This window comes from Podarcis vaucheri (genome assembly GCF_965113315.1).
Source record: "Podarcis vaucheri genome assembly, chromosome: 16".
In the NCBI taxonomy this organism is placed as follows: domain Eukaryota; kingdom Metazoa; phylum Chordata; class Lepidosauria; order Squamata; family Lacertidae; genus Podarcis; species Podarcis vaucheri.
The window spans coordinates 32406045-32427365 of record NC_138754.1 but is presented as its reverse complement, the minus strand read 5'-3'; the positions used below and the strand labels follow the sequence as shown (position 1 = coordinate 32427365).

Below are 21321 nucleotides of genomic sequence, written 5' to 3'. Positions count from 1 at the left end.
TGGCTTTATTAGTCCCTCGTTAAATAAATTATTTGCCATACCCCTTATACTTCACAGAGTTACTGTAAGATGTGTCTGATGACACAATCACTGTAAGACAGGGTGTGTGGAAGGCAATTAATTAATTAATCCCCCTCCCGCAACATTATTACTGTGAGTATCATTTCTTTCGAATAATTCCTACTTCTGGCCCTCTTGACTGCATTCCTAATAATTTCACGTTCATTGTCACCATTTTTATCTCGTCGCTCATGACTACAGTGTTTGTTCTGCATTTCCTGGTCCCTAAACTTCCAGTTATTAACAGCTATCCCCAAAAATGAAAGTACTGTCTTGCTTCCTCACCAGCAGCCAACAGGGCCATCTGAGCAGAAGAAAAATTCTGCAGTACAGCTTCCTTGGAGTTCCCTTTATTAATAAGTAGTCTCATCCCAGGCCATGTCTGCCCAGGAATGTAGCAAAAGCAAAACTTAATGCCTCATATTTGGGGTTTGCTAAAATACTAAAGCCAGATCAATACCAGCCAGTTTACATCTGGCGCAAAAATTGCAACGGTAAGGTGTACTGACTCACTTCAGTCCTATCACCTACTGATGCAAAATAATATACTGTACCGTGAATATATTTTCAAGGTCCTAAAAGCTCAATTCAAAGCATAAATAGCAAATGTACCACCTATTAAATCAGATGAACAGCCTGTTAATCAAACATGATTTGCTTATCTCATTTCCCACAGCTTTGTGTGTGTTTTTAACTCCAGTGACATGAAAGGAAAAAATGGGTAATCGGCTTCCGTCCCACTACAAGTATGGAAGACATCTTCTGGGGAGATGTTTTCCTTTTACAGTGGTACTGTACCTTGGTTCCCAAACTTAATCCATTCTGGAAGTCTGTTCCAAACCAAAGCCAAGAGGTGCTTTCCCATAGAAAGTAATGCAAAATGGATTAATTAATGGTTGTTTTAAAAACAACCCTTAAAACAGCAATTTAACATGAATTTTACTACCTAACGAAACCATTGATCCATAAAATGAAAGCAATAATCAGTGTACTGTACTATAAAATAAAAAGACAGTATTGTAGATGATAAAAATTAAAATTACTTTCTTACGTGCATTGATGATAGTCATTGTTTGGAAGGGGGGCTTTTATCCATTTCTGCAGCCACACAGTCAATCAATCAGTAGCTGAACTGGGTTCCACACAGTCACAAAAACAAGTCACAGAAATGAAGTCACAAGCCACAGTCACAATCAGTCCCATAAAAGTCACAGTGGGGAAAAACAAAAAAGCCACACAAATAAAAATGCAATTTTTTTTAAAGCAAAAACAAAAGCTCCAAATATCTGTGTTGTGTGGGTGCTCAGGACTCAACAGCCGACAGACTCAACAGGAAGCTTCCTCTGATTAGCAGCGGGGGACTCAATTACAAACGGAACACACTCAACAGGAAGTGGAACATGTTCCGCTTCCAAAGCAAAGCTCACACCTACTTCCAGGTTTGCAGCATTCTGTTTCCAAGTTGTTCATAAACTAAGCTGTTCTAAAACCAAAGTACCACAGTACAATCTCCCAATCATCTTAAGCACCCTCCCCTCTTTTATTTTTCCAGCTCTGCGAGCAGATCCGACTGTAATGCTGACAGTACAGCGGAAGCCTTGTTGACGTTAGCAATCATGAGGGTTTTGCTTCCAGGTAGAACTATTACATGAAAAAAGGAATGCCCACCCTGCTTCCTGTAGCTTTAAAGGAGAGGGGTACATCGCTTGTGCCAAATTTTGTATGCTCTTAACAGGTGTGTCGTTGGACTTGGGAGTCATTGACAGCTTTCTTAACAGTTCCTACCTTTTTGTCTCCCTCACCCACCTCCTCTTGAATCCCATACAAAAGCAGGTTGGTCCCCCACATTAAAATTTTCAATCTCCTCTGTCGGGGAACTGCCATCAGCTCAGAGGCGAGAGGTGGGAGGGCAGTTGTGTTATAGGAAACCTCCAAAAATCTTGCGAAGCAGTTCCTCCTCTGGCAAGGAGGAAAGCTCCACCTCCAGTGGAGAGGAGGTGGTGGGACCAGGGGATGCTAGGGAGAGCCTCAACACCGAGACTGAGCAAACCGGAGAGAGGGGAAGTACCCCTTTGCCAGCACCCATTCTGTGCAGTAGGTTTTGGCGCAGGGAGGGGAGGAGAAGGTTGGGGGTCACGCGACTGTTATGCTGGGGGAGGTACAAGGACCGACAAGTCCCAGATTCCGCTAGCGACTGAACCAGACATGAACTTGCAACGCTCTTCACTGTAAATAGTTTGCACTAAGAATAAAGCCTGGAAAATACAGGTCGGAGTCTTGCCTGTTTGCTCTCGAACAACCACACCACCACCTGACATCCTCCTCCAGTGCTATTTTTCTAGATGAAGAAGTGCTAGAACTCACCATGAACATCTCCCTTGTTTTGTTTTATAATGGCAATGGCGCCAACCTGAGAGGTGCCGGAACTGAGTTCCAGCAAGTTCTGGGTGGGGGAAAAACCCTGTCCTCCTCCTGCGTTTCTGAAAGTTACCATTTCACTTTCTTTACTGAGTAATTCTGGGCTATGGTAAGATCTAAAACCAAAGAGGCAGTTGCTCAAACACTATCATTATAAATCTCCAAATCACAAAGCTTACTTTCCAAAAACTCTGTCCAACTTTCCATTAGCTCCAATTCAAATTATTTGAGCTGCAAAGCCTGTTCATTTCAAATGCCGAACCCTCTGTCTGGGTGCTTTTTGTCACTCTCTGTCGATCTAGCATCATTCTGAAGCATCCAAATATTTTTAGGACTGTCTGGTTGTTTATTTGCGTCAGCCATCGGCCATAGCAATAAAACAACAATACGATATACAAAGAATAGAAACAAAAAGTCAATTATATAAAATATATTTTATGGTTTTGAATCAGTAGTCAAATAGTGGATCTTATACCGATTGCCCCAGCTAAAAACCTTGCATCCTTTGCTGTCACCTGCTCATCTTGATCTGCAAAGAGAAAGGACACTGTGGCAGTGGCTGAGCGACCGGAAATGGACAATAAAAGAATGGTGATAACCTCATTCCTCAAATCTTTATAAAGAGCGCAAGCCAGCAGGGCATGCGCCACCGATTTGGTACTGCCATCTCCACAGGGACATAAGCGTTTTTTGTGTGGAATCTGTTGGAATCGTCCCTCAAGTACAGCCGAGGGCAATACAGTCAATCTTGAGAGAGTAAAAGCATGTCTATATTTTAGAATTGCTAGGTGATGCAGATAGGGTGCCAGAGAGTTGAAATGGGAAGGTGGAAAATACCATGGGCAAAATTTCCTAATTGTGACCAAGTTGTTCTGACGCTCGATATCATTTAGGCGCTGACAAATTATACCGTTTGCTTTACTAAAACCCAAAGTGAGTAGCTGTTGTGGTGATAAACCACAAGAGTGAAATTTTTGATAGACAATTTTAGTCCAGGCGCTCTTGTGACAATCTTGCAGCACTAGGGATATTAGACCAGGGGGATTTAAGTTTAGGCGAAGCCAATAGTTAAGTGTCCTACGACTGGGGCCATCCATTTTGAGATGCGGTGCTCACCCCTCCATTCCAATCAATTTCCATTTTCAATGCAAGTTTCCACTGGCAACATTTGCTGCACCCAGACTAAGCCAAACAGTAGGTTTTGGCGCAGGGAGGGGAGGAGAAGGTTGGGGGTCACGCGACTGTTATGCTGGGGGAGGTACAAGGACCGACAAGTCCCAGATTCCGCTAGCGACTGAACCAGACATGAACTTGCAACGCTCTTCACTGTAAATAGTTTGCACTAAGAATAAAGCCTGGAAAATACAGGTCGGAGTCTTGCCTGTTTGCTCTCGAACAACCACACCACCACCTGACATCCTCCTCCAGTGCTATTTTTCTAGATGAAGAAGTGCTAGAACTCACCATGAACATCTCCCTTGTTTTGTTTTATAATGGCAATGGCGCCAACCTGAGAGGTGCCGGAACTGAGTTCCAGCAAGTTCTGGGTGGGGGAAAAACCCTGTCCTCCTCCTGCGTTTCTGAAAGTTACCATTTCACTTTCTTTACTGAGTAATTCTGGGCTATGGTAAGATCTAAAACCAAAGAGGCAGTTGCTCAAACACTATCATTATAAATCTCCAAATCACAAAGCTTACTTTCCAAAAACTCTGTCCAACTTTCCATTAGCTCCAATTCAAATTATTTGAGCTGCAAAGCCTGTTCATTTCAAATGCCGAACCCTCTGTCTGGGTGCTTTTTGTCACTCTCTGTCGATCTAGCATCATTCTGAAGCATCCAAATATTTTTAGGACTGTCTGGTTGTTTATTTGCGTCAGCCATCGGCCATAGCAATAAAACAACAATACGATATACAAAGAATAGAAACAAAAAGTCAATTATATAAAATATATTTTATGGTTTTGAATCAGTAGTCAAATAGTGGATCTTATACCGATTGCCCCAGCTAAAAACCTTGCATCCTTTGCTGTCACCTGCTCATCTTGATCTGCAAAGAGAAAGGACACTGTGGCAGTGGCTGAGCGACCGGAAATGGACAATAAAAGAATGGTGATAACCTCATTCCTCAAATCTTTATAAAGAGCGCAAGCCAGCAGGGCATGCGCCACCGATTTGGTACTGCCATCTCCACAGGGACATAAGCGTTTTTTGTGTGGAATCTGTTGGAATCGTCCCTCAAGTACAGCCGAGGGCAATACAGTCAATCTTGAGAGAGTAAAAGCATGTCTATATTTTAGAATTGCTAGGTGATGCAGATAGGGTGCCAGAGAGTTGAAATGGGAAGGTGGAAAATACCATGGGCAAAATTTCCTAATTGTGACCAAGTTGTTCTGACGCTCGATATCATTTAGGCGCTGACAAATTATACCGTTTGCTTTACTAAAACCCAAAGTGAGTAGCTGTTGTGGTGATAAACCACAAGAGTGAAATTTTTGATAGACAATTTTAGTCCAGGCGCTCTTGTGACAATCTTGCAGCACTAGGGATATTAGACCAGGGGGATTTAAGTTTAGGCGAAGCCAATAGTTAAGTGTCCTACGACTGGGGCCATCCATTTTGAGATGCGGTGCTCACCCCTCCATTCCAATCAATTTCCATTTTCAATGCAAGTTTCCACTGGCAACATTTGCTGCACCCAGACTAAGCCAAACACATTTTTAAAAAACAACCAAGAACAGACCTAATGTTGCGGTAAAGAAGCAGCTGATGTTATAAATACTTGGTGGGCCTGCCTCAAAATACAAACATTTCTGAAGAAAAATGCCTATGCAATTAAGCTAATGGCAAGTTACATCATCTCCTTTAACCCTCTAAGTATACTTTTAGGCTGTCAAGACAGTTTTGTAAGAAAGGGAATACTAAAAGGAATCGCTTAACTGTAGCAAAACAATGTAATCGCCACTAAATTGCATATTCCAACGACCGCTACTGCTAAAGGATGGTTATATAATCCCTGGAAAAATAACTGAAACAGGGTCAGCCCGAGACATTTTGCTGCCTGGGGTTAAAAAACAAGATGGTGCCTTCACTTCACCATTCCACGCATCAGCGACTGAGTTTTGCATCAACACTGAAGTTGGGACGGTATCGTCCACCACACCTGAGGGCAATAGACCAAGTCACTGTATATTTAAAGAAGTTTCGTACAACAGCCATGCCTTCCCCCAAGGAATCCTGGGAAGTGTAGTTGGAAAGGGTGCTGAGAGTTGTTAGGAGACTACTAATTCCCTCACTGAACTACACTTCCAAGAGTTCCCTGGGAGGAGGCACTGATTGTTAAACCACTCTGGGAATTGTAGAGGGGAATATAAATGTCATCAGGTGAGACACTTCTTGTTGAACTCTGGCATCATCATCATCAATTTATTAACTGCCTTCTAAGCAACAGTCTCAGGGTGAGGTATACTAAAGGTAATTAAAAGCAGTTAAAAGCAGCAAATGCATTTAAAAGTAAACAAAATAGAAAATAGAAACAAAGGTAAACAAGATAGAAAATAAAAATGAAACCACAGACAACTGAAGCAATACTCTGCATTAGCACTGGGCAGCTGAGAAGTGCCATTTTAATTTCCCACTGTCATAGCATCTCTCGAGAGCGTTGTGAGTAATTTTGCTATAAACCATCTACTCCTAAGGCAATCCGTCTTCCATTGGTTGGTTAGCCAGTGTTCTTTAGAAAACGCTGGACCTCTGAGTCATTAAATGCCTAGAAAGACCGAACGGCTTTGAAAGCATCAATGCAAAATAAATATATTAAACGTCAGAGAGGAAGATTGAATGAACTCCGACATGGGTTTTTCAGAATGTAACTCCCGGTGTACTTGGACAGTGATCATATGCGTAGGATAATTCCAGTGAGATTTCTATGTCTGCTGGGCATGTTTTCCACCTTATTTGGCACTGACCTTAGGCTCTTCCATATCATCCTATTATGGGGCACGAGGGAGCCAGACGGCATGATTCACAAACACTTCCAAGATGACACAGTTTGGGCCTTAAGCCATCTATGGTTACGTCTGTGATTAAAATCCCAAGACTTTGGAAGGAAATCCATACCTAATGCAAGGCTTTCTCCCTTATGCACCTGCCTGGGGGTGCTCGCTTAATGGTGTCACACTTGTTAGAGACTCAATGCGCAGCAACATGAGAGGCAGGCATTCCACAGGCGTCGCAACTGTGGAACCCTCTCCCACCCTCCTCAGATATGGCTGGAACAACAGGTCTTTCTAAGTACCAGCTAAAGACCTACTTATTTGCCCAGGTTTTGGGTTTGAATTTGCGTTACTGCACCTGATAGCTATTTAACAGTGCATATGCTCTCACCTGGTTTTACTTCATTATTGTTTATTGATTGTTTGATTGTATTGTGTTTTCTCAATATTACACTCTGTAATATTAGGAAATTCCCACTCCAAAGAATTTTGTGCATGTATGTTTGGGGTCACAAAGGTGGCCTCAAAGAATCTGGGTACTTGAGTGAAATTCACCGCCCAATACTGTCTGTGTGTTGTTGCAGAAGCTAGCTCTAGGAGTGCTGCAAAGAGCCTTTTTCAAGAAAGATAGTTCTGGCCAACTGCATGCCTCACCTTTCTATTGCTATGCTTATAGTGAGGGAGCTCTCTGTGGAACAGGCACAGCCTGTTCATTTTCTAATCTGCTTCTATAGCTCTCTAGACTTGTATTCTGCTCTGGTCAGACCTCACCTGGAGTACTGTGTCCAGTTCTGGGCACCACAATTCAAGAAGGACACTGACAAACTGGAACGTGTCCAGAGGAGGGCAACCAAAATGGTCAAAGGCCTGGAAACGATGCCTTATGAGGAACGGCTAAGGGAACTGGGCATGTTTAGCCTGGAGAAGAGGAGGTTAAGGGGTGATATGATAGCCATGTTCAAATATATAAAAGGATGTCACATAGAGGAGGGAGAAAGGTTGTTTTCTGCTGCTCCAGAGAAGCGGACACGGAGCAATGGATCCAAACTACAAGAAGGAAGATTCCACCTAAACATTAGGAAGAACTTCCTGACAGTAAGAGCTGTTCGACAGTGGAATTTGCTGCCAAGGAGTGTGGTGGAGTCTTCTTCTTTGGAGGTCTTTAAGCAGAGGCTTGACAACCATATGTCAGGAGTGCTCTGATGGTGTTTCCTGCTTGGCAGGGGGTTGGACTCGATGGCCCTTGTGGTCTCTTCCAACTCTATGATTCTATGATTCTTCCAGAATGGAAGTATGCTGGGGACTAGAATGCAGAAATGCCCATTAAGGTTGTGCAACCTCAGTCTTTTTTTAATCATTGGTTTTCAATAGCTTCTCAGCTTTTTGACTAAGTATAAGTGTAAAATCAGAAGTTTTCATTTGGTAGCAATTCTAAAGCAACAATATGTATATTGCTCTGTGAATTGCTATTTTAGGACTAATAATGTGCCTTATTAACACTATTAAGTAGAAAACATATTAAGTGAATATGCGAAAGCAAGGCATCTTCCTATGTTTTAATTGATTCATCAGGTAAACATCACAGTCCAAGTCCATAGCAATGACTTCTTTTTAAAGGTCTTGTCCACATATCCTTTTCTCCTCTTCAATGGACACTCCAAGCAAACTTCAAAGCATTTTAAAGCTGAGCTTTGAGCTGTCATTGACTCTAATTAGACCTCTAATTAGACCCTAATCCATTTTTTCCACTGTAGTTGAGTGCAAACCAGCTTTGATCTCTGGCTTTTTGCTTATCTGTTTAAAGCACTTGTCTTTGTAGGTTCTCTGGAAATCCATAATCAGAATCTTTCTCTCTAAAAAATAGTCCAGACAGTTGTCCATGCTTACAGTTTCGCCCATGCTCACTGGGCAAAACTGATGGTCCGGAAAAATCAACCCAAGATTAACAAACAAACCAGTGTCATGACCATAGGACTCCTCTACCTGGGGAAAAACCCGGAGGATCAACAAATCCACCCAAAAACAGAATTAACAACAGTAATAGCAAAATCGGTGTTGGTTTGAGATTACCATATAGTTGGGAAAAGCAGAATAATTATACAATAATAATATCATACAATAAATAAGCACAAGAGTCAGAAGACAAAATGCCTAAAAATACAAAAATCCCAGCATACATGTCGCGTATCACTGAGTATATCAAGATCTGCAATCTGCATAGAGGCAACTTTGCTAAATGCTCTATCAGTGCAGGCAATAATTAGTTTCTTAGTTGTTTCCATAAATGTATACCCACCCTTCTTCCAAAAGGGAGGCCAGGGCAGACTGCAAATGTATAATACAGTAACAACAACAACACACTTAAAATACCCATCAACTCATTTTGAAAACTCCCTAATAAAATAAAATAAAGCAGCAGTAAGTTCAGCAGAAGAATCATTGAACCCCACAACTCCTGGTGGTATAAAAAAAATAAATTCACAGGTCACCTTAAAGTAGACAGAGCAGAGGACAACTAAACAGAAATAAGAGGGAGTCACATAATCTAGGGTTCACTATAGAAAATCCCTTGTCAGGTGTCACTGCCTGGCTGATTTTAATGACTGGCTGCTGCAATACTGGAGATGGCGCTCCTCTGGGTCCTTGTGTCCCAGGTTGTTCAGGGCTTTGTGTACTAATATTAACACTTTGAACCAGACCTGGAGGTTCTCAGGCAGCCGGTGCAGAGACTGGAGGATCAGTGTCATATGACCCCCGCCATCCTAGATAGCGGACTACAGTGGTGCCCCGCAAGACGAATGCCTCGCAAGACGGAAAACCCGCTAGACGAAAGGGTTTTCCGTTTTGGAGGTGCTTCGCAAAACGAATCTCCTATGGGCTTGCTTCGCAAGACAAAAATGTCTTGTGAGTTCCTGCGGGGTTTTTTTCCTCCCCCCCCCTTTTCCCAAGCCGCTAAGCCGCTTATCAGCTGATCCGCTAAGCCGCTTATCAGCTGATCCGCTAAGCCGCTAATAGCGCTAATCCGCTAATGGGCTTGCTTCGCAAGACGAAAAAACCGCGAGACGAAGAGACTCGCGGAACGGATTCTTTTCGTCTTGCAAGGCACCACTGTACGAAGCGGCATTCTGCACCAGCTGCAGCATCTAGAAGGCCTTCAAGGGAAGCCCCACATGGAGCACACTACAGTTATCTATATGGGAGGTTATCAGTGCATAAGTAACTGCAGTCAAGTTGTCCATCCAGTAAGAGCCGTAGCTTGCCAACCAGCTGGAGCTATACATTAAAATAAGAGGTTATTTCTTAATGCTCTGAATACATTTTTCCCCCTGAATGAACACAGGGAGAAGGAATTGTTCCAGCAAAATATACCCCTATCTATTATCTCCTCTTTTATGGGACATGCAAAATAAACCTGTGCAAGGTTTTAATGCACAGCTGTTCCTTCATAAACTCAGCACCTTCCAGATGTTGTTGTTGGGACTCCAGCTCCCATCAGCCCCAGGAAGCATGGCCAATGGTCAAGGATGATGGGAGTTGTAGTCTAAAACATCAGGAAGGCACCAGAATGGGGAAACCGCTGCCTTATAAGGCCAATTCCATAGCACTCATGCGATGGTTTTGACACTATGTATTCTGACAGTGTATTTTCCAACTTGTCAGCTCTCATCTGGAGGAGAATTCAGCCGCTGTCACCTTCCACATTTTTCGATTTTTTTTTTTTTTAAAGAGGTGTGTTCACTGATCTAAGAATGGAGGCTAAATGTGGGATTGGTATGATTAGCAAAATGGGGACGTTACAGGTTTCATAAGACTGCCACGAGAGATTGTGAATATATGGAGCCACTTTATATTGAATCAAGCCATTGGCTTATCTGTGCTTATAAACATTATATACTCTAATTTGAAACTTGTATTCTTCTGAACAGGATGCAAGGGCATATGGTGTTCCTTAGTTGTTTGTTCCCAACACCTGATTTCCAGGGTTATTCTGCCTTTAAACATTGTGCTATTGTGCTTATAGATCACTGAGATGAAGCGGGCAGGAGAAGCTTTGAGTAGGAGCCTAGGAAAGGTGTGGTAGGAGAATTTTGTCAGGAAGGGTGGGGTCCCTCCTCCTGTCACCTGTCTCTAACCTCCATATTTCCTCCCCTTCCTCCTGAAAAAGCCCAAGTTTGTCTGTCCTCAGCCTTGTCCTCGCAGCTCTACAGCCTGCATGAAGGCTTTTCTACACAAGCACAAAGTGACTTTTCACTTTAACTTGCATAGTTGGAATGTCACCAACATTCTTAGGCCAACAGCTTCCCTCTGCAGGCAGAATTTTCATGAAAATTCTAGATCTAGAAAATTCTAGATTGGCTAATCCATGGCAGATGCTTCAGCACCATTTCCACAGAAACACTTAGCATATTTAAGTATAGAAAGAAGAGTGCTCTCAAAAACTTTGAAAACTTGAGCTTTCAGTAAAGATCGGGGCTTTTTTTCAGCTGGAACTCGCCATTGCCATTATAAGAGAACAAGGGAGGAATTCAAGGGGAGTTCCTGCACCTCTTTTTCTTGAAAAATAACACTGGCAAATATTATTTTGTAATGTTATGAATCTGGTGGCCTGATTAGTGTGAATGGACACCACTATGATTTTTGCCTAAATCATTACTTGATTGGAGTCAGGGATTTGACAAAACAATGTTAACAGTGTGACTCCAACAGATGTGGGTGTTTCCTGAATGGGTAATTCACCTGCCAGAATGAGATCTCCAAAAGCTCTACATGGCGTGAGTCAACATATGTGTAGCAGCAGAAATAGCAGATTGAACAGAGAGAATCTTGGGGTAGCGGAGTGGGAACGTTAGCTTTTACGTGGGAAAGACGAGATTAGATCATCAGCCACGATTTATTTTGCTAAAGGTAGTGCCACAGGATGCAAATCTCCCACCCACTTACGGTTACCTATTCACCATGAAGGGGAAAACATACAGGAGCTCGTATTGCACACATGTGTTTCCCCCCCATCCTGCTTAAAAGCAGCCCTAAGGGATGTGTGATTTTAATCAGGGTGAGAAGTGTGTGGTTAGATGGACACCCCTCCACAAACACACCCCTCTCCAACTACCAGGCATAACTGTCAACTTACAGATTTTAAAATAAGGGACCAGCAGCCTCGAAAATAAGGGATCAGCAGCAAAAATAAGGGATTTTCCAAGCACAGGTATGTTCAACTTCTGAGCCCCTCCGAGCCAAAGGCAGAAAGCCCAGCCAGCAGTCAAACGAAGCCTCAAGGAAAACCACTGCCACCTCTCCGCTGGGAAGCGCTGAGCAAAGCCGAGTCCCCAGGCAACGCAGCCGATTTCATCAGCACAAGGCATGCAAGCTCCACCCTCCAGTCGTTCTTAGACTTCTTATTGGGTGAGCAACGCAGCCAAGCAACACAGTTGGAGCCTTCCTCCTCCCTGGCCGGCAAGGAGGGAGGGAGAGGAGCTGCTTCCTTTGAAACCCGGGAAATTTAAGGGACATCCTGAATAAGGGACAGCAGCGGGACATGGCGCTGGGATAAGGGACTTTCCCGCCAAATAAGGGACGCTTGACAGCTATGCTACCAGGTCTAAAACAGGGGTCTGTGGAACTACTTTTAGGAAGAGAAGACGACAATGGGAGACCTAACTGCAGAATTCTTACATGTCCACGCCATTCATTTAAAGCACTATGATATCACTTACCCCCAATTAATTCTCAGAACTGTACTTTGCTAAGGGTGCTGAGAGCGAGTGGGAGGACTCTATCCCCTCTCACGGAGCTACCGTTCTCAGAATAGTTTAACAATCGCTCCGTCTTTGCAGAGAACACGGGGAATTGTAGCTCTGCGAGGTGAATGGGGTCTCCACTGCCATTGGGAACAGACTCTTCAGGGAAGCCCACAACTCCAAGCGAACCAATCTTGTAGAGAGTCTTGTGAACAAGCCGTGTCTCATCCTTAAAAGCTGAAATATACTCGGAGTCGAGAGTGGATTTCATGCTCTTTATTCAGCTCATAGTGGTGAGGAGGAATGGAAGTTCCCCCAGAATGTCTGCTTTATATACATTATTTACACAATGGGCCCCAAGTGATTGGCTAATTCCAGGATTCTCCTGTAGGCCAATCAGGTTGCGGATTCACTTCCACCTGGAGCTGGATTGGGTGGCTCCTGTGGACCAATCAGATTGCTGCATTCTGAATCCTATTGTTCTAGGACCAATCAGAATGCTGCATTTTGGATCCTATTCAACTCAGTACCTAACAAAAGCTGGGGGGAGAGGTGGGTTTGTTGAGGCCTCCTTCTTGAACTCTTTAAGTGGCACCTTTGGGGATTTCCACCTGTATCGTTGGAAGCCTTGGAAAAAAGCTTGCTTTCTTACATGCACACCAGAGCCTCTGGCATCGTGCTTCGGACAACAGCCAGGACCAACGTGGCATCTTTTGCTCCTCCTGGCCGCCACCATTGTCTGGGGCAGAGAGAAAGGAGGGCAAGCAGTGGGGAAAAGGAGAGGCGTGTTGGGGGGGTGCTCTTGTCACCTGCCCCTTGCCTCCGCCGAACTACATCAGCCCTTGAATGCAACCCTTGTTCACAGCAAACCCCCCCCCCTTTCCTTGCACCACAGCCTTGGTCCAAATCCCACCTCCGTAGCTGCTTTAGCAAGAGGGAAGAAGAAATGGAGAGTTTGACTCATTCAACTCCCACATAACATCTAGTTCGGTCCAGAGAAAGGGAGTTGCAGTTTCCTAGTTGGAATTGGAGTGCATCTTTGAGGGAGGGGTCGACAAGTAAATCCCTGGGGGTCTTGCAGAAGTGCAAGCTGTTTTGTCTCCGCTTACGTACTGAGACTCCAAAAGCAAATAGAATAGGAGCCAGAAGTCTCCACTCCCCTCTCATGCAAAGGAAACAAAGGGTGTTGTCCTATACATCAGGAGCAGGGAACCTTTTCAATTCCAAGAGTTGCATTAGTTTCTGGGCTATCTTCTGGGGGGCAAATTGGGTGGGGCCAGGGGTAAAAAGCAGGCAGAGCAATAAATATACTCTAGTTCCTGCACACCTGCCACTCCTATGTCTACCCTTCATCCAGGCAAGCGATTGGCACCATCAAAGGCACATTTCTGCCAGGTAAAAACACTCAGAGAGCACAGCTACAACTCCCAGAGTGGTTTACCAATCAATCCTTCACCCCAGGGAACTCTGGGAATTGTAGTTTAGTGAAGGGGAGTAGGGGTCTGCCTCCTAATGACTCTCAGCATCCTTAACAAACTACACTTCCCAAGATTCTTTGGGGGATCCAGAGTGGCATGCTACTGCTTTACATGTATAGTTTGGACAGTTTCCTCAAACTATGTTTGCAGCCTTCCATTGTAAATTGGCATGAGCCAACACGCTTACAACAAAGTTTAGTCGAATAGACACAAGGTTGTTGTTGTTTTTCCAATGCCCCACAGCAAAGGGCAATTTATACAGAACTTTTGTCAAGTGCAGAATGCTGTCGGTAAGCAAAATGCCTTCACCCACTCCTAGGAGTTGGAAAAAAACCCTGCTTGTTTTTAAGGGAAAGTGCTTGTCAGATTTAATCTCCTTAACCCTTGTTTACCCGGGCATTTGAAAGACACTGTCCCTGGCACCTTTAAATTATTGGCTGTGAGGGTAATAACTGGTTTTAGATGTTTAAAGCTTGCTTCTGTTTTCTTCTTTATTATATTGTTTAAACTTTTTGTGTGTGCAGTTGCTCTTAAGGGCTCCTTTGAGTGGAAGGGTGAGGTATCAATTAAATTAAATAACGTAATTAATAAACAATACAAAACAATTAACATGGTCATCACTATTGTGAGATATAAAGCTCTTTAAAGAGAGATTTCTCCCCCACCCTGCATTTCTGCAATTTAATATTGGATTTATTCAAGAGCAGATCTTTAAACCTTGCCAAGTGCCATTTCAGTCCTTGCCAAAGTCTGAAATGGTGCCTCTGGGCCATACAATAATACTGGAAGGGCTCATAGTCCTTCAAGCATGTACAGACGTTCCTTTATTCTGAAGACATGATGTCAGCAGACCACTTAGGGCTTTGTACAATTACTACTGTGGTTTCTCTTGCTGCTGCTGCTGCTGAGCAGGCATTATGTTCAATAAATTCAGGGTCCTGTGGAACATCAGTGGGGTCAAGCTGGTATCGCTGGTGGCTGTGTCAATAACAGCCATTGTATATCTTTGCCAAGTCCTAACCACTTCCTCCAAGATGCATCTCCAAGATCCTCCCATCTCTTTCTCGGCCAGCTGCTAAAACCCTCACACATTACAATCTGGTTCTCCCTCTTAAGAACGTAAGCCAGGGACGCGGACTTATAAAAAATATTGGGGGGGCCCGGGAAAGCTCGTGAATATGCAAATAAGCTCATGAATATGCAAATAAGCTCATGAATATGCAAATAAAGTGGCGTCGCCTCCTCGTGAGCGAATAGGGGAGAGCGTGCTGCGCCTATTAATCAGCTCCGGAACAGCTGATATGCGGGAAACGTGGGGCTAGCCGGAGAAGAGAGGGCGAGCCCCCTCCGCTCCGGCCCTAAACCGCTGAAACCGCCAGGAGGAAGGAAATTCCCCCCGGCAGTGCCTTGCCAGTGGCGGTGCTGCTGCGAAGCAGCGAGGCAGGAGCCCCCGCCCCCGGGGATTCCCTAATCTCGCGGGGGACGGCCGGGGCTCTCCAACTAAGGCGCGCGGCTGGCTGGCTGGCTAGCAAGGGAGCAGGTGGGGAGGAGGCGGGGGACGGCGGCGGCGCTCTGCTGGAAGGGCGCCTGAGATTATTGGGGGGGCTGAGCCCCCCCAATAAATTTTTTGAGGGGGCTCGAGCCCCCTCAGGCCCCATGGAGTCGGCGCCTATGACGTAAGCCCTGCTGCATCAGCCCAGTAGCCCATCTATTTCAGCCCCTTGTTCTCATAGTGACTAACCAGATTCCTACCAGAAGCCCCAAAGCAGTGCAACAGCATTTTCTGCACTTGCGATTCTAAGCAACAGGCATTCAAAGGAATCATTCCTCCAACAGTGGGAGGAGAGCACTTTTTCTGCACCCTACAATCTTCCAGCCAGATGTTGTTCTCCACAGGGCTAGAAAGATGGTATTTGGGTGTGGAGGCAGCTGGCTTGCCTGGAAGGTCGGTATGGTGTGAGTCGTGCATTTTTTCTCAAGAAAAATAGGTGCCGGAACTCACCATGAAGTTGTTACAGCAAGTTGCTGGGTGACTCGGGGCAGCCCAGCTTGGCACCCCTGCGGAGGGGCTAAAAACTACGGCAAGCTGTCTCCCTAGCTGGTTTGGGGGTTGCTCCTGGTTCTGGTGGCAGGTCAAATAAATGCGCCCCAGCCTCCCTCGTTCTCTTAGATTCAGACAGAGGCAAGGGCAACTCGGAAGGGCCCTCGTACAAACGTGTGTGCGCACAACAGTAGAGGCCTGGCTGCAAAGCTGATAGCCCACCATTGCTACAAGGGGGATAGATTGAAGAAAAGGAAATATGAATGGGCCCGGCCCCATAGCTTGACTAATCATGGCTAGGAGCAGCCAGGAGCTAGGTGCAGTCATAGATCTAAAAAAAAGTGTAGACTCACACATGCTGGCCAGCTTCCATTTTGACTTGAAATGTTCGTTTTGGGCTTCTCAGTACAAAGAGGGAAGGGGGAGTGCCCACCTAAGAGGTGCGAGAACTGCAATACAGCATGCTCCAGGTGAAAAAAAGCACTGGGTGTGACTGCTTCAGTGCAGCACTCAAAGATCCACATGCTCATTTGCCAGCTGGCCACTCTCAAGTGCTCATTTTGCTCTGGTGAGAGCGCAAAATTGAGCTGAGCCCCTGTCTTTCTTCTGTGCCTGGAGAAACATGTGCATGCTCTGCGGTGCCAGACTGACTCCAGAAGCATGGAAGGGCTCTCCTTGGAAATGCATTGAAAAATTGAAGCAATGTGAGAGTGGCCAAGCGCAGAGCTTCCCAAACTTTTCACGTTGGTAACACGCTTTTTAGACATGCATCATTTCACGACACAGTAATTCAGTTTTACTAGCAAACCATAGGTTAAACTAACCCCTTTCCAGTCTCAGCATCATGCCCCCTCCTGTTGCAGGGGTCCTTGAGGGAGCAAACTTTGTCAGGACACCAAAGGTGATCCAATATTTGTTGATTCCTGCCTAGAATTTTAGACCAGAGAGACATGGATTCAGATCTCTGTTCAGCTGTGAGGCTCTCATCATGTGACCTTGGGTTAGTCAGGGATATGGAATTCATGGTTGCACTCCAACTCCGAACAAGGCTGACTGGATTTCCAACAACCATCAGCCTTGACCATTGGCCATGGTGGCTCAGGCTGATGGAAGTTGGAGTCCAATGACCTCTGGAGGGCAACAGGTTTCTCCTCCCTGCTCTAAGTCTTACCTACCACACAGGGTTAATGGAAACTACAACTAATCCAGAATGTGGCAGCTAGACTGGTGACTGGGAGCGGCCGCCGAGACCACATAACACCGGTCTTGAAAGACCTACATTGGCTCCCAGTATGTCTCCGAGGACAATTCAAAGTGTTGGTGCTGACCTTTAAAGCCCTAAACGGCCTTGGTCTAGTATACATGAAGGAGCGTCTCCACCCCCATCATTCAGCACGGACACGGAGGTCCAGCACCGAGGGCCTTCTGGCGGTTCCCTCGCTGCAAGAAGCCATGTTACAGGGAACCAGGCAGAGGGTCTTCTCGGTAGTGGCATCCACCCCGTGGAACGTCCTCCCACCAGATGTCAAGGAAATAAACAACTACCTGACTTTTAGAAGACATCTGAAGGCAGCCCTGTTTACGCTCTGAACTATAAGCTATCAAATTACAAATCACAAACAGCTATCCCAAATCTTGCCTCATTTTGGACCTTAGCCCATAGCTGGGTGGACAAAGATTTACAAATGGTACTTACTAGAAAGAAACGTAGGGACCTGGGGATAGTGACAAGTCCAGGCAAAATGTTACTTTTAAAGGCTAATGAATAGGCTCTGTTCAAAGCAGGCCTGAAAAACGAATCTTATCTCATTCGGTTGCAACATCCTTGGACATGCTGAAACGCTTTCATTCCCCTTTTCCTGGGAAGGGTGCCAAGAGTCCAAGAGTCCCAATACAGCTTTCTGTTCATGCTCAGAGGAACTCATGGGGCAGGACTCTGGAAGGAGGAGGAGAAAGGGGGAGGAAACTGGAAGGGGTATATATGTTCTGTGCACATGACTGTGAACTGGTGCATGCTTTTTGTGAGTTATCACACTTGCTCCTTCTACCAGTTCATAGATGGTAAAAATAAAAGCTTTTGGAAGGGGTTCTAGCAAAAAGGTAAAATGTAAGACGGGATTGATAATAGATAAACTAATAGGACATGAATTTGCTGAACCAATTTTTAAAAGGGATACAAAAAAGGGAGACGTGAGGAAGTCAGGAAAATAAGTTAACTAAAGATGAGAAATCAAGAAAGAGGGAGTTTTGTTTTCTTTTATATGTGTTTTTTCCTTTTCTTTTTTTGTGTTTAATGTTTGTATTTTTGTATTTTGTAATTTTGTATTTTTCTGTTTTTGTATTTTTCTGAACTTTTCTATTGATAAAACCTAATAAAATATTAGTAATAATTTAAAAAAGCTTTTTCTCCGAAACTATTCCTTGAGTGTCTGTTCGACTCCCACTTCCCTTTCCCAGGCGCAATATTTTTCCCACCCGAGGGCAAAGCCTCATAAGGCTACACTTGAAAGAGCCTGGCCAGCCATGCCCTCATCGAAGCCACTCCATTCCTTCCTCCCCTGTCCTTAGGTTGAAGAAAATAAAGGTGTGGTGTTTTTTTAAAAAAGCAATGCGTGGCTCATTAGCAGAGCACATGCTTTTCATGCAGGTTCAATTATCTCCTGTTGAAAGGATCAGAAAGATCATCTTCCTGAAGCCATGGATCTACTGCCTGTCAAGAGTAGAGAATACAGTGGTACCTCTAGTTACGAACTTAATTCGTTCCAGAAGTCTGTTCTGAACCTGAAACTGTTCTTAACTAGAGGCGTACTTTCGCTAATGGGGCCTCCTGCTGCCGCACACGATTTCCGTTCTCATCCTGGGGCAAAGTTCTCAACTCGAGGTAACTCTTCCAGGTTAGCGGAGTTTGTAACCTGAAGCGTTTGTAGCCTGAGGCGTTTGTAACTCGAGGTACCACTGCGCTGACAAGAGTGGCTGGGGCAACCCAGTGAGATGGGCAGGGTAATAATAATAATAATAATAATAATAATAATAATAATAATAATAATAATATGGGTGGGTCTAGATGTTCCTGTGCACAGCTCTAAACCAAATATATTAATACCTGCCTGCAAGCTTAATTCCAGACTTTTAATTGGGGGATGTTGCTGTTATGTAATGTTGGCTGTGACTCACTGGAGCTTGGAGAAATGTAAAAATAGATGAAACGTTGAGAGATATATAAGTTTATAAGTTATCGAGAGCTCGCCTGGCTGTGAAAATGATATGCACAATAACGGCTAATTTTAAGACGAATGTAGCCTGCTTTATTAATAGCAAAATTCCAAGATGATTTCAGAACTTCGGCTTTTGATGAATGGAAGAACAAGGGAGGAGAGAGGAGGGGGCTATTTTAAGACTTGGTTTTCCAAACTGCGACATTGGTACATTATTTATTTATTTATTTCCCTGTTTACAGCTGGAATATATACTTCTGCATCCCAGGTAAAAGAACAAAACTCTGCTGCTACCACAACATGAAATCCTGGAGCTCCTGGGCTTCAAAGTCTCTCCTTTTTGTAAAAAAAAAAAAAGGGACCACATTGCTGAAGCTAATCAGGTCTGGATCTGGGCAGTGTACTACGCCTCCCATTATTCCACTGGCCATGATGGCTGAGGCTGATGGGAGTTGTAGTCCAACAATGTCTGAAGGGCACCCGGGCAGCGGCGTAGCGTGAGTTCTCAGCACCCGGGGCAACGCAAGTAATTTGCGCCCCCTAACCCGGGGCAAGGCAAGTAATTTGCGCCCCCCCCTAACCCGCGAGTTGCCGCTGGCGCTGCCGCCCAAACGACGCCGCTTGCCCGGAGGAGGAGGGGGGCAGAGAGGCGAGGAAAATGCAACTGCCCAGCAGCTGCAGCAGCACCGGCGGAGGCGGGGCTGTGAAGAGGGGCTGCCTGGCGCGTCCTCCGCGGCGAGCGCTGAGAGCCGCTGCCTGCCGGGCGCCTTCAGCCCTGACGCGCGCACAGCTCAGCGGTTCCGCGAGACATGAGGCTCCGCTACAGCCTACGCCCGAGGCTCTTCGGCGACTCCGGAGGCAGCGAGCGCCCCCCCCCCCGATGTTGCGCCCGGTGCGGCCGGCACCCCTGGCACCCACCACGCTACGCCACTGCACCCGGCTGGCTACCTCTGCCTTATGCACCCAGGCTAGAGTCTCATTCAGGGAGCAGCAATTGGGAGTTCCCTGAAATATTTAATAAAAAAATAATGTTCTATAAAGAAGACAAGGGACCTGTCTCTCAAGGTGGTGATGGGACTAGCACAGAAGCTCACAGGATGAGTCCACAGCTCCCTCAAATATTTTACCGGGGGGGGGGAGCAAAGGGCCCCCACGGCTCTGGCTCATACACAATACTGTCAATTCCAACAATGCCCCAATGAAATGGATAAATGAATGCTCTAATTTGATACCAACAGATATCAATATACAGTTGTACCTTGGAAGCTGAAAAGCTTAGTTCCCGAACGTTTTGGCTCCCGAATGTCGCAATCCAGGAAATAACTGCTTCGGTTTGCAAATGTCTGATGGGGCTTCTGATTGGCTACAGGAGCTTCCTGCAGCCAATCAGAAGAAGCGCTTCGGTTTTCGAACGTTTTGCAAGTCACACAGACTTCCGGAACAGATTCCATTCGATTTCCGAGGTACGACTGTACAGATATAGACACACATACACATATACACATTTATAGAATTAGGTTCTTAATTTACCATCTGCTTCTAATTTGTATCGGAAGATAGAAAGAATTCAGCAACCTTATCTGGGACATAAATAGTCGTCAGTTAAATAGAAAGATATCAGTTTCAGTGGTTTTTCTAGGTTCTTATTAAAGGAAGAATCAGCCTCTGTTGTCTGCAACTGTAGTGTTAGCGGACATAGCCAATAGATTCTATATCTCCATTTCCACAAGGACACAGAGCCTTCTTTGTTAATTACTGTACTTGCATGTGAAAAAATAAGTGTGGAGTTTGGGGGCTGCACCTTTACCACTGTCCCCCCAAAGCCACACTCCTCCTCCTCTTCCTGCTACCATATGAAAGAGCGCACCTGCAATGAGCAGCTTTATCTATGCTCCCCTGTGATTTAGAGCCCTTGCCAATTGCGTCCACGCATAGAGAAGACTCCCTGTGTCAGAGCCTATCCTGAACATGGCCAGCAAAGGTGTGGACCCGGCCGGCCCTACTGTTTACCGTCACCATGGTCAAGATAATCTCTGCAGCCAGGAGATGCATGGAGACACTTTTATGCATGGAGTGTGACTTTTGGAATGGGGCTAAAATGCACAGCTGTGATCTCCATTCAGCATGCTTAGCATCTACTCGGGAGTAATGTGTGAAGATTGTTGTAGTCATGGCCATGAGGCAGACTAGGCAGCTGCCTCAAGCGGTGAAATGCAAAAGGCACCAGCAGAAGGAAAGAAGTAGATGCAGCAGCAGTAGGGCTCATTTACCAGGTCTTGAAAAGGTCACATGAGATCTCTGGAGGCCTCCATGCAATCTTGCTGGAACCCGGAAGCTGCATCTATGTGACCCCGGGTAAGTGAGGCTCTGGTGGCTGCA

At 45.2% G+C, this 21321-nt stretch overlaps 1 protein-coding gene and 1 pseudogene across 5 annotated transcripts in view; both read right to left on the bottom strand.

Annotated features, from left to right (window-relative positions):
• The window catches only part of LOC309521092 (serine/threonine-protein phosphatase 2A activator pseudogene), a 47657-nt pseudogene that overhangs the window by 2641 nt on the left and 23695 nt on the right, over nucleotides 1-21321 (bottom strand). The window contains exon 1 of one of the 4 annotated variants that reach the window (XR_014224632.1): nucleotides 20201-20262. The exons of 1 other annotated variant lie outside the window; for it this stretch is intronic. The product of XR_014224632.1 is annotated as a serine/threonine-protein phosphatase 2A activator pseudogene (transcript). Of the gene's footprint in view, nucleotides 1-1103; nucleotides 1811-20200; nucleotides 20263-21321 lie in introns of those variants that run through there. 2 more of the 4 variants (XR_014224634.1, XR_014224635.1) reach the window with 2 other exon arrangements.
• The window catches only part of ZDHHC8 (zDHHC palmitoyltransferase 8), a 125603-nt gene that overhangs the window by 80616 nt on the left and 23666 nt on the right, over nucleotides 1-21321 (bottom strand). The gene's annotated exons all lie outside the window — the stretch shown is intronic.